Source organism: Larus michahellis, chromosome 1, assembly GCF_964199755.1.
Source record: "Larus michahellis chromosome 1, bLarMic1.1, whole genome shotgun sequence".
In the NCBI taxonomy this organism is placed as follows: Eukaryota; Metazoa; Chordata; class Aves; order Charadriiformes; family Laridae; genus Larus; species Larus michahellis.
This window is the reverse complement of record NC_133896.1, coordinates 100,107,886-100,126,698: the sequence shown is the minus strand read 5'-3', so window position 1 is coordinate 100,126,698 and position 18,813 is coordinate 100,107,886. Positions and strand designations below refer to the sequence as shown.

The 18,813-nt window shown below is 39.7% G+C and overlaps 1 protein-coding gene across 1 annotated transcript in view; it reads right to left on the bottom strand.

Moving 5' to 3' along the window:
- Window positions 1–17,943, bottom strand: part of ZPLD1 (zona pellucida like domain containing 1) — a 63,363-nt gene extending 45,420 nt beyond the window's left edge. The window contains exon 1 of the mRNA XM_074572833.1: window positions 17,851–17,943. The gene's annotated coding sequence lies outside the window, so the exon portion shown is untranslated. The remainder of the gene's footprint in view (window positions 1–17,850) is intronic.
- Window positions 17,944–18,813: the final 870 nt, after the last annotated feature.

Sequence of the window (18,813 nt, the reverse complement as noted above, 5' to 3'; positions counted from 1 at the left end):
ATTAAAGAAATACCATTATGAGAGACAGTCCTCCCCTTTATGCTCGACCCTGGGATCCACACCAACTACACTGCACCACCAACCAGAGTTTGAAGGCTTATTCTGCGAGACAACACACTATTTAACTTAAGCACGTTTGAAGAAGCACACAGTCCTACCTGTGGGGAGCCAGGCTGCAGCAGCAGCAGGGAGGCCCCAAGCATTTTGAGAAGCCTATCCAAGAATCAGGTAAATACATGGCATATTAACATGGACAAAACACCACTCTCTCTCATACACCACTGTATGGCTACACAATTTGCACAAGTGCCGTCATGCTTTTGAGTGCAGAGCAGCAGTGGCTGACACGATACAGGGCCAGCCTCAGACTCTCACATTCGCTACCAGCCACACAAGGATAACAATTCTTCCCAAATAAACTCTTTGATTTGTAAGGTGCCTGGACACTACAATGAAGAGTAGTATTATATTCCTTATAAAATGTATCCAAGTTAAACTATGCATGTTGTCATAAAGTGCACAATGAATGCTACGTACTCAAGTAACACGTCAGAAGTAGTGAGGTTACACACATTCTTTGAAATAGTCTTGACAAAATACAGTCAATGACAGGCTATTTCCTCACATGGAAAGAATATCAAGATTGTTTTTAAATCTATTTGGCTGAAGGAAATATTGGTAGGTTAAATGTTTTTGTTGCATTTTTCAAACCATTTTTAGCCTTATTCCAAACTTAAATTTAAATCAAAAGGTATGTCAGTAAAGCCATGGTCAACAGACGTTTTATTTAATTCTCAACATATTCTTAGACTGGCACGAGAGTCTCCTGTACTGAAAACAAAAATCAGATTAAAACGGACCAACACATTAATATGTTGGTGGTTGAGAATATCTCAAAATGTCAAATATAAATCATTAAAAGGGCAACAGAATTTGGCTTTTTTTTTTTTAGCTTGGTACATCTGAAAGATTTTTTCAGAACCTGAGTTCCATAGAAAATTTTGAACTTCATTTCCGTTTCAAAGCTGGGTATTGGAGAAATAAAGAAATAATTTTCCTAAAATAAGGGTGGATTGTTTTTCATTTTTCCCCTGTGAAATGGAGAAACTAATTTCTCAGCCAGCTGGCTCCATTAGATGTCTCTCTGAAATCAAGCCACTAAGAGACATAAAAACTTGTAAGTAACGTAAAAAGGAATACATTGAACACTCCAGCTAAATTGGAATACAGATTTAAAATTAGAACAGAGAAAAGAATGAATGAATAACAATGGATCACAAAATGGAGAAGTAGCAAGAATTTTAGCAATGTTATTCCTGAATAAAATACAAATGACAGCTTCAAGAGCGTCCTTGTAACAAAGGAGAGCTGCAGATCTACGATGAACCTAAAATACTGGAGACACCTAGAAAGCTCATGTGAGACTGCAGAGCTACAGAACCTGAAGATCATGTTTTAGAAATGCATCAGACATACATAAAAGCTCTCTAAAATAAAATTTTAGCCCTGTGTAATAAATCTTTTTTATACATGAAAATATATTATTCTTCCCTCAACAGGACCCGTGTACAACCTCAGAGACAGTCACATATGAGACAAAGAATCACTCTTTTGATGTCGAAATAGATTTAAGCTCACGGCAACAACATTAACAATAGTTTAAAAAAAAAAAAAAAAGGAATCCAAAGAAAGTAGATGGAAACATGAGAACATGGGGATATAGAGAGGACAGCCATCAAAATAATGAATGAGACCCCAGCTAAGCAGTATGAGTTGTTGTGGTCTTCGGCTGTGGTTCCTCAGGCCCTTCTCTCGGGGCAGTGGCGGAAATAAGCCAATTTAATCTCTTTCCCAGCCCTAGCCCTGGCCCCTTGCTCCCAGCCTTCCCGTACTCTTCCCCGTCATGCTGCTGCATCTATTCTGGGAACGGAAGAGAAATGTCTTAGACCACGAGCAGTCCAGACAAGATTTGTGCAGGCCTTAAGGCAAAGGAGCGTTAATAGGCAGATGAACAAGGAGGTAGATTTAGTGACATTTGCTAGAATTTCTTCCCTAGCATGAGAGCAAGCAAAAGGATGAAGATACTTTTTGAAGATTTAACCAGGACACATTGCTGGTTACAGGGAGACAGCATTCTCTGTACCAAATGAGGAAGGAGCTACAACAGCTAAAGCCGTAAAAGACGTTGGCAAAGAGCACAGACAGAAATACAGTGAAAAAGGCAGCAACAGCAAGTCAAAAAAGAAACAAGCAACATTGTGCTGCCAGCTAAAACCATCCTAGAGGAATACAAGCAGCGCATGAATTCACTCAGCAAGCCTACAGAAAATGATGCAGCCCCCATCTCTGGAACAAGACACTTGAGCGTAAGGACAAGAACAGTCTCATCTGCTCACACAGCTAGGAAGAGCTTAGAGATTTCACAGAAGGGATCCGCAGTACTTACGCACTGCCTGGAGATAATCACGTTAACTCAGATCAATACATCTGGGAATGTATATAAATGTCTGGAAGAAGTTACTCCCAGAATTCACTTATTTCTACTTATACTCATGTTGTTTCTATAAACACAGTAAACGAAAGCATTTCATCACTTTATTTCAAAAAATCTACATTAATTAGTACCAGACAAGGATTCTCAGCTAGTAAATACTTCAGCTGCTCATATTGGGCTTAGACAAGGTTCCGTAATGGTGTTATTCAGGGGAAAAAAAACAAACTATGAACTATGCAGAAAAAGCGAAGAACAAAACTGACTGTGAGCATAAATACCTAGATCTGATTTATAAACCATAACTTTGCAAGGGCAGCTGACCTCGCAGGCAGATTCCTTTACAGTAAAGATGTTTTTCCCAAGGATATGAAACACCACGCAATTAATGATGCAGACAGACTTAGCTTTCAATAACAGTTTCATGTCAGTTCATTTATCGACTTAAGTTAGCGTGATAAATTTATTAAGAACTATTGGAACTAATACACACCTGTAATAATTAGGCCACACAATTTTTTCATCCCCTAATGAAAAAGGCCCACCAATGAACATAGCACTTCAGGCCACTTAAGTTCTGTGCCTAAATATTTATGCTAGGGAAAATTTAGGCAGAGACTCAGGTGAGACTTCAGTCTATTTCCACGCCTGTATGTATTTATGATCTCCTAAGTAGTTGATGAAGCAGACTTAGTGGCTCTACTAGATTAGATTACCTTATATTTACAGAGTATTAAATCATCTGTACCTTTAAATTATTTATCTGGGAGAAAAAAAAATCTCAACTTAGATGCAGCCTGAGGCCTTTTAAATACTAAGTAGGAAAACCACAGTAGGTTGGATATGCCTATATGCCAGTCCTGCATAGATCAGGACAGAAGGATAGGTGTTTGGAAGTAAGCATGAGAGGGACAAAAAAATTCATATCTACAAGAAGCCCTGCTACAGAGAAGCTGGCAACATAATCCAGTACTCTGACAAAGTGGGGAGCAGGAAGGAAGTGGGGTATAGGCAGTTAAACAGTATCACAGTTACTTTCCTCAAAATTCACAGTTCTCAATATTTTCCATAGTTAGTGTGTTTTTCACCCTAAGACTCTCTCCTTTGTAAGATCAGACTTTACAAACACCTTGAAAGCACCTCAAAAAAACTCTATCTGATAAATAGAAGTCAGAATACACACTCTGCCAACAAATAGCTGTTTTTAATTTATGTGAGAAAGTAAAACCCACATGGTCACCTTTGTCAGTCACAGAAAAATCAGAATACTTCTAAATCCATGATGTATCTGATGTACATCATCTACACCTTTTTTGGTAATCATCCTCAAGTATAGCCACTCAACTGCATTCCCATAACTTTCATTGCTGTTCCTGTCTATGACCGATTTGACTTAAACATGTAAACCAAGGCAGACCATCTTCCTTTGTTTTTCAAGCACCAACAACCACAAGTTCCCCTACACTACCCAAGCAAACCAGGGGCAGCTCAGGTCACTGCTGCTATGCTCCATAACCCCATAACCCTCAATTTTAAGTCCTCTGCTCACAGCCCTTTCTTCTGAACACTGCACCTCTCCAGCCCTCTGCTTTTTAGTGTCAAAATTGTACCACATCTCAGACAGAAGCATGAACTGGGTAAATGCATGGGTAAAACCCCACAGAATTCAGAGCGGAGAAGCTGAGTCTCATTTAAGAGCATGGTCAAGATTAGCCCGTTGTAATGTGACACAGCAGCACTAGATACTGTTGACTGACTACTTAATCTGTGCTCCCACCAGAACAAGCATCTTCCTTCTTCCACAAGACAATACAAAAGAAAAAGAGTCCACAAACTCTAAAGAACATGCATCTAGGAATCAAGCTGAGTTCTTTGCAGAACTTGCATGGTTTGTATGCTTCCCTGGTATGCAAAAGGTTATACCAGTTGACTTCCATCAATTTAATTTCCCTTTTTTCTGCAACACGCTTCATGTAACCATTCCTTCTATTCTCCATTCAGGAGATGCACACAGGAGATTTCACTGAAGTCTGAGATGTTGTGTTAACATGGGCAACATGAATAAAATTAATTCCTGCAATTCCTCCCTAATTTTAAAAATGCTATAAAAAAAAAAACTAAAAGGCTTTTCACCAGCTGAAACATTTTGCAAGATCATAGTTTTTCTGCACTTTCATATGGCTGAGCAATTCCAAGCCATTCTTAGCCTTCTTCCAGCACCTCTGAAACAGTCCTGCAACATGATGACACAAGCCAAGCCACTGGCTTCACTGACTCTACAGCCAAGCTTTCGCACTGCCACCTTCTCTCCTCCTGTTTCAAAGGAAAGCGTTACATATGCTTCATCTGTTTCCACATGTAGAACTGTTTCAGATACGTTCCTGGTTGGCCTGGCTGGTACACAAATTCATCATATTGCACTAAGATTTGTAGTAAGATTTACCATACCACTAGCACATTTCAGGTTTATAAAGAAGCATTCAGTAATGAAATCCCAGCTTTTCTGTTTTGCCAGTCTTGCAGCACTTGTCTCAAGGGCTGCACATCTATCAAAAGGAATAGATGCACCCTACATTTCAGAACCCATGCAGCAGAAAACTACGGTTATCATATTTCTAAAGATCTTAGGCCATCAGGACATTGTTTGATCATGCTTCGCAAGAAAGATAGCAAAGAGCTATTTTCTGTCATAAGCTCCCATAAATACTAGTATTATTTCCCCTGTAGAGCTAACACCTTAGAGATAAACAATTAGGCAAGTACAACATGGTGGTTTCAAGAGCTAATTCCTCAAGAAAGCACCGACAAAGACAAACAGCATCTTCAGACACCCAAGTCATCTGGTGTCAGGGAACAGCAAAGGGCCTGCTGCTCCCCAGGGCAAGGCGAGCCAGGAGCCCTGATGGCCCTCACCAGCAGGTACTGTCCTCCAGGGTCTGGGGCAATAGTCAGACCTTGGTTATGGTCCATCAACAGCCCTGGGCATGGGAAGAAAGGAAACAGACCCAGGGTCTCCCCTGAAGTCAGCTGGCCTCACATGCCCATGATGCACGGCCTGCCACTCACACGTGGGAGATGCAGGAGCCCAAAATCCTGCAGACTGTGCACAGCACAGCAGCTGGCCTGCTCCCAAAATTAAGCCACTTATTTCTCTCAGCAAGCAGATATGCAGAAATGCACCGCTTTGTGATTAACATTTCGTTTCATCAATTATCCCAAAGTTTGGCTTAAGAATTAGATACTCAACTTATTTTGATTTCTTAAGGTAGATTATTGAATAATCAGAAATATCTTTACTTGTCATTATTTTATACCAGAAGGATATAAACATGGCAATGCCAGGGACCCCTTGTCATTCTGATTAATTACCAGCCTCCAGAGGAATTCTCTACCCCATCATCTACTAATTTCCAACTGCAAGGTACCCAATGCACTCACAAGGACCAGTTAAACAGGGACATTGTACTGTGTCTGTGTCAAGTGTTCCTCCTAAGAAGTCTCTTTGTTGGAGTAGTCACTAAACACCTCCAAGAAAGAGTCAACACAGGTGAAGCAGAGGAACTGGAGTGGAAAAAGAGACACCAAAAACCCTCAGTATTCCTCAAAACCCCATAAAGTACCAAAGGGCAGAACTGCCAAGGCAGTGGTGGGTGGAAAAACGACCACCATCAGTTTTTACAAGTACCAGAAACAAAGTTCCAGGTTCTCTGTATTATGCCCCATAGCATGAATTCAATTACCGGCATTTCCACCACAATCAGAACCATGTTCCCTCTCTAGTCTGCGATTCAGCTTCAAAACAGCATAAATTGTACGTCTAACTTCAAATCAATATTGAAGGCCAGAGGGACTTTTGTAATGGTCTATCCTGATCCTCTGTATGACACAGACCAGAAAGCCTCCCCAACTCTTTCTATATCAGGCTCTAACTCTTCTTTGATCAGTTGTTGGTTTGGGGTTTTTTTGTTTTGATTTTGAAGAATCACATCTGATCTTGATTTGGAAGCAATAAATGCTGTTTCTCACCCTGATCAATCAGCTGCGAACAGGCTTGTCAATAACACAGGACTGAATATTGCCAACTCTAGGTAGTAAAATAAAATAGAATAAAAGTGTAGACAAAAGTGTACTCTGTGGTTGGAAGAGATAGTATATTTAAAAGGCAGGTTGGAAGATGGAAAAAAAAGTTCCTTGGGACTCTTAGGTTGTTTCAAACAGTAGTCTTAGTGCTGGTGGAAAAAAATAAATCAGTAATCAGAGTCCTGGGTCAATGGCCAAAAGTTACTTTGATCTATGCATTCCCTATAGCACTTGGGAATTTATTCACACTACGTATATGGCACGTGTACAGAAACAAATGTCCTTACATTCATACAATCTGCTTTGAGAACTACAGTCTCCTAAAATAGGTATCACAATCAGTACAATGTTGATGCAAATACTCCAATGATCAATGTAGAATTTCTAATTAGACGAACACTGACAAACACATAAGGCTTAGTCATATGTTATTAGTGGTATAAGGCACACAGCACTTAGTTATACCTTATTCATGGTGTAAATATGTCACTGGTGTAAATACCAAAGCATCAGAGAAGCTGAAAGTAACAGAAGATACTGAAGTGGAAGAACAGAGCACATTTGATCATAGGAAAACTCTATTTTGAAGGGACTGAACGTGAAACTGCCAAAAAAATTAAAATAAAATAAAATCGGTTGGCATTAAGTAAGAGGGAGACAGGAACATACAATGTAAACCAGTGGGAGATATTTTTTTATTTCAAGGCAAAAGTTAGAGCAACAAAGCTCAGACTTTAGTAATAAGTATGACTCCAAAAATGCCATGTCATGTTTGGACCAGCTTTCCTTTGAAGAAGGGAGAGGCTTAAGCAGGAATATCTCCCTAGAGTTTTTATTCCTGCCCCTAGAATCTGAGACTAACTCAGAAGCATTATAGAAGCATTTAAAGTACAGCTTTATTTACTGTGCGAACCACAGCATCAAATTTTCAACAGCTGAACTTATTACAAAACTGATTGGTTCTTTACAGTAATAAAATGGGTATCAAACATTATCTGCTGGAACTAGCAACACCCACTTATTCCAATTTTTTTCAGGCACAAGCTATTAAACATTTCAGCTTCATGGAAGAGATAAGAGTTCATACACAAAAAGGAAGGAAATAAATATAAAAGGAAAGCAAATTTAGGGTGCTTAGAGATCAAAGAAACAAGATAAAGAAATCTGATTAAAAAAACCACAAAACTTGTACTTCATTATGGAATACCAAGACATTTGAGATTCAGACAGCCTAAATATATTGTGAACAAATATCCTGAATTTTTATACACTTTCTTTTATCTAGGAATAAGATTTGAAAAATAAACAAGACAATTTTTCTGTATTTGTTCCTGTTTAAACTCCATTAACTTCTAGGAATAATTGTGCTCTCAACCAAGAATACCACATGAAAAGCATACATTTACAAAATGCAAAGCAAAGCCATCCCAAGCCTCAAAATTAATTCTGTAAACTCAAAACCAGTTGTAGAAACATGCCTAATTTATTTGTAAAACTAGATTTAGAAGATTTCCATATGATAGAACTACAGCAATTTGCACTGGTAACCTCACAAGAGAAGGCACATACTTAATCCAGTTTCACAAAACAGGATCTTCCAAACACCATTAGGAGCTGCACACACAATATCACAAGTGCCATGAACAGCATCAACTCTGGACAGAATTCTAACAGCTGCACTAACTAGACAGGTACTATTATTTCAAGTTTAAACTCCTTCAACAAGAATCACCACATTTTCAAGCAGCTGAGATGTTTTGAAGGCCAGTTCCTGCATCTGCAGGTTCCTTGCATGATATACTTTATTGAAAAAGAACAACCAAACTGTGGTCAGTAAAGAATGTGCATTTCCTAACTTACAATAATATAGTTGTAAATAGCTAATTACCTAAGTGGATTAGTTGCATATAATTACAAAATGTAAATACATATCAAGTAAAAATTTATATGACTGAATTCTCATGCACGGAAGCCACTGCTCACACACACTTGCCATTTCATAAGGGTATTGCTTTCTGTTATTTCAATGAATAAGTGTAAGATATCCAGAGAAGCACCAGCCTGACGGCATCGGCTGACGCATGACTTTAAGTAACAGGGAAAATACCATTCAAGTAGTGAAATGAGTACAGAAACATACATCCAAGTATTGAACTTCCACTGAGTAGCAGAGGAGAATGTGGTTCAGTAGTCTGATGTTCCTCTGAGGCCCACATCACCAGGCTGGAGATTTACTCCTCATCTCTGGCTCTCCACACTTATTTCACAGCCTTAACGCTTTTTTAATGTAGTTGTTTGTTGGTGCTGTGAAAACAAGCATGTGTGCACTCAGCTGCACTGAGCAGAAAATTCACCTCCCAGGTGAGGGACAACTCGAAATTCCATTCCTACTTCGTAATTACAGCACACAGCTATGGAACAAAACATGAAGCGACTGCTGTCCCCACACAAAAAATGACAATCCTATATCATCAAAATGTATTCAAGGAAACAGCGCTAAATGGGCTGAAGTACATTTCCATATGTCAATATGCTTACAATGCATTCTTAACAGGAGGCTCCATCATACTCCTCTAACAGCCCTTTTATTATGATTGTTATTATTATTGTTATTATTACAGTACCTTTCTCCCAGCCTGGACAAGCAGTCCCAGCACTGAGATTGATGAGACAACCCTATCCAAGCAGGGAAGTGACAGCTGTACCACATGCCAGCAAGCAATGACACAGCCTTTTTGTAACCTAAAATGCCTGCAGCCGTAACTACTAGCTGCAAGTTGTGAAGGCTGCCACTGTTGTATTTGCACTGCTAGGGTTTTGGGTTTTTCCTCCTCTATCTTCCTTAGAGTAAAAACAAAAACCACAATGCTGTTTGCCTGCAAGATAGGCAGCAAAAGGTGTTGTAACACCTCACCTGGGTGCTCAGTGTTTCATTGTTTATAAGCTGCACTTCCTCTACAACAGCCAGGACAACAAACAGCTTGCTTCCTCTCCTTTTTCCTACTCCAAAAAACAGAAGACAAAGCCAAAGTTTACAAGGCCTTTCCCAAGGGCTTTAAGGCCTTGTTTTCTGCAAAAGATGCTTGCAAAAGGAGGACTGTATTTCCTTCACAGAGCTCCACCATAAGTAAGTTTTCACACCTAAGCCACTGGTCTCACTGCAATACAGTGCAAGTTGAGAGCAAACCAAAGTAGATGCAAATAACATATTGCTTTCATGGGATCCTAACCTCAGAGAGAATCAGAACTGGGAAGGTAACTACCGGCCTCACCCCTGTCAGACAGGCACTCAAGCCCTGCATTATCAGGGCTAAGACCCACACCAGTGTCTAGTTTCCCATTAGCTAACCCTAGGCCAGATGCAGGTCTTCAATCCACAGATGCTCCCTCCAAAAGCCCTGTCAAGAAGTAGGCTGGCAGGATGGGCCCCTGGGCAACCTCTGAAAGGTAATATGCAGAGTAAATAAATTGCAAAAGTAATATTGTATCTCCAAGATCAATGTAGTAAGGACCCTGCAGGCAAACTTCTGCCATGTTTTCACTCCACTGTGGATTTTCAAGCCATACCCATGTTTGTCACTTGGCTGAGATGTGATGGTCAAGCTTCAGCCTGAAGCACGTTCCTCAGGTCCACTGATTACGGCAAACATTTTAAAAAGTAAGAAAACCCACACACCACAAATATCTGCCTTCATGCCTACCAAGAGGGGCTTACACAAGTCCAAACAATTCAAACAATTTCAAAACAAAACTGGACAAATTCAAGTTGTAGCACATCTACTATATACTTATTCCCTATTAAAAGTATTGGTCAATAAAACCTAGTTACAAGGCAAAACGTGTGTGTCATTAAATTTAATAATCAACCGTTCTGAATTTGAAAGAATCCAGCACATCATTTGTCCCATCCATTCCCTGAACCAGTGCTGATGATTGTAGGCTATACTTTGTCTGGCCCAGATTTGCACATCTCCCATGATTAACCTCCATATGTTCAGACAGTCCCAATCTCTCTGCACAGAAAAAATACATTAATCACTGATTACGTTCTGCCTACAGACAATATCAGTCTCCCCTGACAAGTTAAATATTGATGCTTATCATTTGGCTATGTTTGGCTACTGAGAGCAGTGCTTTGGAATTTTTAGATGCTTCATTTGCTCTGAATTTGTTCTGCTGGGTAAGGAGCTGAAAAAAGCCAGAGCGAGCTAATTAAGAGCTAAATTCTGCCCATGAGTACATAGGCATGCCCCGAAAGTCACCGAGAGCTGCACTGCTTAGGCATCAGCAGACCTAAGGTTTAACTAATATCAGAACAGGATGGGTGTTACTGGACTAGCAAGGTATATGGGAAACAATAAGCCTCAAGATCAAATAGTTTCAGTCATGCAAAAGCATGTGATCCCCTGGTAGCATTGATGGCAATAACAATGCCAGAGGAAAATATGAAGGCACAGAGGAGCATATTCACTGGAGGAACTGGACAAGATACATAATACTTGTATCTCCTTTGCAGTACCTTAGCTGTTCTTGCTGCTACATATGGTGGTCCATCCACTTGGCACAAAAACCTTAACTAAAATTAATAGGTATTCCTAGAAACTCTGCATTATTTATGAGGAACATTCATTTAACAACAGTTTCTTTGGAATTGTCAAAACTGATGACCTGAAGTGCTCATTTCTGAGGCATTATGTATTGATAAAAGCATAAACTGATAATACAATTTAGAGTGGATTTTCTCTACAATGCTATTTAACGACCCATGCTAATGCTTAAAAAGATTATGTGAATTATTCTGATCTTATTCCTGGAAGGAGAAATGTCCATTTTTGGCAGCTCTTCTAGCTTGGAAAGGTGGGGAAGGAAGATAGGCAGGGAAAGAGACAGACAGAAATAGACCTGGCCCATTTGTAGAAGTTCATGGGAAAAACCTGTATCAGTACAATTTATGATTCAGTATTCCATAATATTGACTATATAGAGAGTAATTTTGGATTCAGACCACTTCTAGGAATCAGAGCAGTACTTAAACAACTTTAAGCAATGAGTAGAACTAGAAAGGGGTGTCTAAATCCTTCATTTATATGGGAAAAACTATATTAGTATAGCTACAGCAACACTACACCAACACAGTCCTGCCAGTAAAATTCCTTAGTAAGACAAGACTTCAGGTTACTGTTTTCTAAAAAGCCTAAAAAACTCCCAATTCTTCCAAATTTCAATGGGACCTGACATTTCTGGAAGGTTAAACTTGTACAGGATGCTAGATTATAGACTTCCAGGCACTGGTCAGCAGAGGCAGAATATTGCCGTGAGCCAGGACTCCATCAGAGCATCTTGGCCTGGTTTTCAAATCCTCAGCCACAACAAATACACAGATTCACTTAACTTGCCATATATATATATTTAAGTATAACCTAGCCCAAACCTCAGGTTTCACATGGATATCTCCCAATGTGAAGTTCAGCACATGGCCTTTCTCTCAGTTATGTTCAGGTCTGGCAGGAGACCCATTTACATATAAGCTTAAAACTGAGGCAATCTTGAACTACTCTGATATTCCCGATTACAATGAACCGATACATTCACAGTAGTATTAAAGCAGTGGCTGTATCACTGCAGGCCTGAATCTGAGGGTCCTGAATTCAGTCAGGATTGCCCTACGCATTCCACCTTTGACTCATTTCCAGTCTCCGTCACCCTCACAGTAAAAAAAAATAAAAAATTGTTTCCTGATGTTCAGAGGGAACCTCCTGTATTTCAGTTTGTGTTTATTCCTTCTTATGCTGTCACTGGGAACCACTAAAATGAGCTGGGTCTGTCTTCTTCACGCTGTCCCTTTGGATGTTTGTATACGTTGATGAAATCTCCCAGCCTCAGGGATGTTGATGGGTTTTTCAGCTCAGGCCTCAAACACCATGCCTCCTTTCAGAAAGGAGATGTTCAGGATACTAGCAGGGAAGAGGAACTGTGCTTCCAATTGGAAGGCCGGCCAAGTTACATGGGGTACGAGATAGGAAAAGGGCTCATAATTTTTCTGTGCCCCATGAGTCCATGCAGAAGTCAACTTAACTGTCCACTCATAGTGCAAAACTACCACCCTTGAAGCAAAAAGAGACAATACAGGGTATAGAAAATGAAACTGAATATCTATTTTTAAGTATAATAGGCAGTCTGTTTAACTTATTAGGTTCAAAAAACACATACCAGGTATTTTTGATCTCAAAAGAAACCAAATAGCAAGACACAACCTGATCACTGCATTTATTCCAAACAAATACTCTTTGTTCCCTCAGACAGTGGCTAATTGCCAATTTGTTCTATGAACAAAACCTGACACAGAAAACAGAATCCAGCTACTAAGTATAGAGGGCTACAAAAGAATGCAGGTAGTATTAAGCTTAAGGCAGAACTGCTTTGCCAGCAAGCATCAATGTGCTAAGCACAATCCCACCTTCTCTATTCTCCTGCTCAGAATCTAACTTTTTTGCAGTAGATTATCTCCCCCAAGGGCAAATGTATTCCAAACATTTAAGGGCTCTTACAAAAGGCCAGCACTGATCTCTGTGTTTGAATAATATCCCAAATGGACCCTCATTGGTAACACGATAACAAAATCAGTGTTTCAGTCAAAATAGAAGAGTCTTTTTGCTCCCCTGTTCTTTTCTTTTTGTGCATTGATATAAAGATCAGAGTCATCTGCATGAATAAGATTTAGAATTCTGATGAAAACAATAAGAGATACTAAGCACTTTCTGGCCCTCCCAAATTTGTATTCAACCTCTCCCTTTGTTAAAGCTGTAATCACACTCCCATCGGTATTCAAGGGATTTATGCAAACAAGGTCTCTTCTGTCAAAAATCATAGCAATTTAATGCAGTCACAGGCTGTTTGGTTGTGTAGATTACTGGCACCAAAGATGATGCAACTTAGTATTCTGATGCATGTCAGCTCTCTGTAATACAGATCAAATGGCCTTAGTCTCATCTCAGCCATTCTAGCATAAGATATTCTATCTATACACAGCCAAACTAGAAAAATAAGGGAAAATAACAGAAGAGAGGTGACTTGAAGCTACAGTCATAAGGAAATTTAAAAATTAATGTAAAACTCAGCCTGTTCCTTAATTGTAACTACAGTATTAGCTGAATAGCTCGTAAGTTTTCTCTCCATGGAACATCACCCACTTGCATAAGGATGGACTTAATAAAAGCCTACCATCTTTACCTCAGTGCAAGTGCTAGCTACTGTTCGTGTGGGTTACACATCCACCTTATACACCCAACACAAAAAGGATTAAAAGAAGTCCATTACACAGCTCCCAGACAGAGGACTTAACTCTTTAGATCTAGCTGTAAAAATCAACACTTATAGCTTTAGTGGCTCTCTGGCTGACATTCTCATCATGTGCAATATCACCGCTCCTCCATCACTCCGGGCCATATCCTGCCTCCTTTGGGAAAGTTGTGCAGTTTGTTTCAGTGGGAAAAATTCAATCACTTGAAGTGAAATGAGCAAGATTTGGCCATGACCTACCCCCTCACATTATTGACTATTTATAGACAAATCTGGCTGTGTTAGAGAAATTCTACCTGCACTTGCACAGGAGATTATGATGTCTGTGCTCGCTGCAACCCTCTCAAGAATGAAGAATGGGTCTGTCTTGCTGGCTTAACACCTCTTTCCAAAACCTGTTTGATGCTGTGAGAAAAGGGAGAGAATGCGTTGATTAAAAGCCGTGATGAAATGTATGCAAGAGAAAAGTATCTGCAGTGCTTTGTCACCTCCACCCACTTTCTCCCCAGGCAACCAATGGCACTTTACAGGAAAAACATTACATCATCAGGGCAGTCTCTAATTGGCTATTATTCTGGACACAGTTTCTGACCCAAAATATACAGGTTAGATAAAAATATGCCATTCCAAAACATGCTTTAATTGAGGCAGCATATTACCAGGCACCTTGCAGACATGCAATAACTTCTGCAACTCCCTTGAGTAAAAGAAAGATGAGTTAAGATTTGACTGAATACTATAAACATTTTTTTTATATATATCTTTAAGCCTGAAAATATGCAGAAGACTGGCTTTGACCACATGGACCTCTCTTGCATTTACTTTCCAATACGTTTACACTAGCAGAAATGCTTGAAACAAAGTATTTAAGGTGCTTATATGCTAAAAACAAGTGTTACACTTAAACACAGTTCTCAGTGCCAAGATGACCATATAAAATTATTTAAGCTTCATGCACATCCATCCATGAAACAAAAAAAATAGAGATGGCTTACCCCAAACACAACTCATCTTCCCAATTCAAACAGACCATAAATGCCAACAGAACTGGGTTTACGTTCAATCTATTAATACAAAATATTTAATGAATAACCACTAGAAGAAATCAAGAGTTGCTCATGGAGTTTCCACAAGCAGAAAAACAAGATGCTATTTGCAGGATAAATCATTGATTACGCATTATTTACTCAGCTCTAGTACTGTAATAGCTGGTTGCAAATAAGGACATTGAGGTATATACAGCACAGAGCCTTAGTATAGAGGGCTCAGTCTGCCAAGTGAACTGGGGCCAAATACTTAATAAGGAAGTATCATTCAAAGGTAATGGGACCAGAAGTAAATCGGGTTCTATTCCTTACTTCATTCTAGTCGTTATCTCCTTTCTCCACGCACACAACATGCATAATTTAAATATTATGGCATTCTGCAAAAATGAGCCTCATTATGTATAAAAAGAGCCACATTAGAGAAATCCACAGAAGTGGATAAAAAAGGTGACACTCCTCCTTTTTTCAGGTCGGCTTACAGCTCCTTAGAGCAACAACCACATTTGAGTTCTGTATCTGCAGACTGCATATTACAGGTCCCCTTACTGGCTGCTCCATGCACCGGTACAATCAAAATAAACCAGCTAGTAAAACACATCATGACATGGCAGTGAACAGTGGCTGTCTGAAGTTCTGCTAGCCTCTGTCAAGAGATGTTATTAGGCCTAACAATACAGAAATACCTACTTTAAAGAGAAATAAATAGGAAAAAATCAGCCAAACTTTTTAGGTGCTTTATCTGGGATTATAAAACATGAAATCAAATCCTGCCAACTTGCATTCTCTTTGCAAGCATTAAAAGAAGATGGGAGGTCTGTCTTACAAGTGCCCTCTTCGCAATATGTCTCTATCCTGCCTTCATAGGACCCTGACATTTCATTGCTCATCTACTTCACCTCAGTTTAGCTGCAGAAGGTTTAGCTGCTTTTAACGTTCAGTCTTAATTAGGGACACAAAAGAAGTTTCCTTAGATGTTTAAGTTAGCTTCAGTGGTGAATAAGATATTAAAGAGTAGGTGACGGACTCTTTAAAACAGCTTCTCTAATCTCCCTCACTCTACCAGCACTCCTTTCAAGTTCTTCTCTGGCCTGCCCCACTATTAACCTCCCTCCACACTGGGAATTAGCTATTTATTATCAGCCTTTGTTCCCTCTCTCAAAGGGCTCCTCCTTTCACTCTTTACCCAAGAATCCTCAGTGGTCTTTTATGAATGTGTATAACAAAATCCTTTTGAAAGTCAAAATAAATTATTGCTACTGGTTGGAATATAGAGAAGGCTCCTATATTGACCACTTACAGCACACTTTGAAAGTCTTGGTGCTGATGCAATGCTGCTTACTGCAGTCTTATGACTTAACGGTCATATTAGAAGTGTATCCAAGTGAGCTCTAGTCTCAAATCTATATCTAGTAAAGAGCAAGCTCTTTGTCCTTGTGGTGTCCCAGCACAGGAGCAATATGTAGCTAGATCTCTCTCTAGTCTTTAGCTTAATACATATCAGCAATTTATCTATTAACCGAGAATTAGCTCCTGTCCCAGTATCTCTGTCAAAGAGGTACGACAAGGAAAAAAAAAACATAATTCAAAACCCCCTTAATATTATACTTCCAGTTACATGGAAATATAGGAATTGAAAAAAAAAACTTTACCAAAACCTGTAAAATTGAAACTAGCAAATTGTGCACAAACCTGACAAAGTAACACAGTGCAACACAATCTTCGTTAAAATTGGCAGTCTCCACCTTTGTCACAAAGAAAACTGCAAACTGCCTGAAGCATAATCCCTTCCATACCCTAGGGTGTGCCTGTGAGGAATAAAACAAACTAGAAGCATGAGACTTGGGTGTTCAGTAAATCAGAAGTGAACTTTATTCGGTACGAAACAAATGTAACAGTTAACTAATTCAGTGCCTAAGGACAAAACCTCATTCCCAGCTCCTGCACATCACAAAATGTCACAACATTTGGCTGCCTCCTATCAAGCAAGAGCAAAATACCATAACTTCTCTCAGGGCAGTATTAAAGGACAGTGTCAGTGCTTCGTTAGAAAAATGCCAAATGTCTTTTCTTGTTTTGCTCAAAGTCACCCGGCCAAAGTAGTACAGTGGTAAGAGGCTGAATGGAAAAATGGGCACAGGGGAAGGAAGAACCATATTCTATCTGCCTGGAAGTGTCTGATAAAAACTGATCTCCTCCTATTTCCTCTAATCATTGTGATTCTCTAACAGAAAGAAATAATACATGTAATACAGCAAAGCTCTCTGTCATCTTTATACTCCATTAGAAAACATTTCACTGATCATTAAAATGCAACCATGGGACAACATGATAATACCTGATGAAAACCTGACTTTAGCAAAAAAAAAATAATAATGAAGTGAAGCCATGGAATCTGTTTTAAAGACCCAATATTTGCCCAGAGTCTCAGCAGTACATCACATCTGAAAATGGAAACTCCATCAAACTTTAACATACTTAACACTACCTTAGACACTTCGGTTCAGTTTGGAACCTACGTGGGAAATTACGTGTTTGAGTCACCAGGACTTCTTCCTACCAAACATAAATCTTCTCCAGGAGTCTTCCACCCAGGCACTGTCAGATTTGATAAGACAGGAGACCACAGAAGTAGAACTGCTCAATCAGATCTGAGGGTAATCAGACTTCCTACAGCATGACACAGCGTTACGGTAATGCAGTGCTGTGGAACATTGCATTCAGGCTTGGTAATCAAATAAAACTGTCATTGAAGATTTACTATACTCCTGTGCATCGTTATCCATTATCTGTAACAAAGCCTGAACTTATTAAATTACTTCATATTTTCACTATTATGCTGTTGTTTATTATGTAGCAATATGAAGGAATGCAGAAAGAGTCATTTTCTACTAATACTGAACAAGGAACATTATTAGATTAAGGACAGAACATTACCCTTGAAGCTTTTCTCTCAGCTTTGTGCCACTGCAGAACATCTAGTTATATAGTTCTCCCTGATGCCTCCTGCCGCAGACTTAAAGACCCAAGGCAAATCACTCCCATCACTCCGCTAACACTGTGGGACAGACACAGAGAAGGAAATATGTTAATTTTGGTAACAAACCAGAGAAGTACATTGGTGTCATGTTCCTTCCATCTGCAGAGAACAAAAGGCCAGTTTGTTCCCACCACACATCTATAACATGATGAGACAGGAAGAAGTGTCCTATGATAAAAGGGTGTTTACAAAAAAGAAAGAGGTGAAAGTTGATACACATGTAATAGCAGTACCTTGGTAATGGACAGGAAGGAAAACATGTTTCGGACAAGGCCCCAGAATTCCCTTTTCAGTGTTTCAGAGACAATGCACACGCATGGGGGTAGGAGGCACAAGAGCCTGGAATCTCTGCCCTTACTCCTCTGTTTCCAACCTTGTATGAGCAGAAGCCCCAGGAGTAGGAGTTTGGTTACCAGCATTTGCCCGTAAGTTACTCTTCTAGTTGTTCATGAGTCTGCCACAACTAGTTAGCTGCTTTCAAGATTTGACTGCAGAAGCACACAGAGCATGACAGAAGTGCACAGACATTGCAGAAGGTCTTATCTCCTGTATCTCCTACAGTCACACCAAGAGAGCAACAAGTCATGATACTTCAATTTTCTGGTCCCCTCAGCTTAATACACAGAAGCAAGTGGGGAAAAAAGTAGAAGAGGGGCAGAGAAGCCCAACCAGATCCACTTTCCAAGTGGAAGTCAGCAAGATGATCTTGAGCCCTACCAAATTCTACTCTCCTATGGGAACTCTGTCCGTAGCTTTATGACAAAGAAACAGCTCTGCTTGCAGCTGCCAGTGATTTCCATTTAGCCCCACCATTTGGCAATGCCCACATGTGAGGCTGTGGAATTAATCTTTTCACTCAG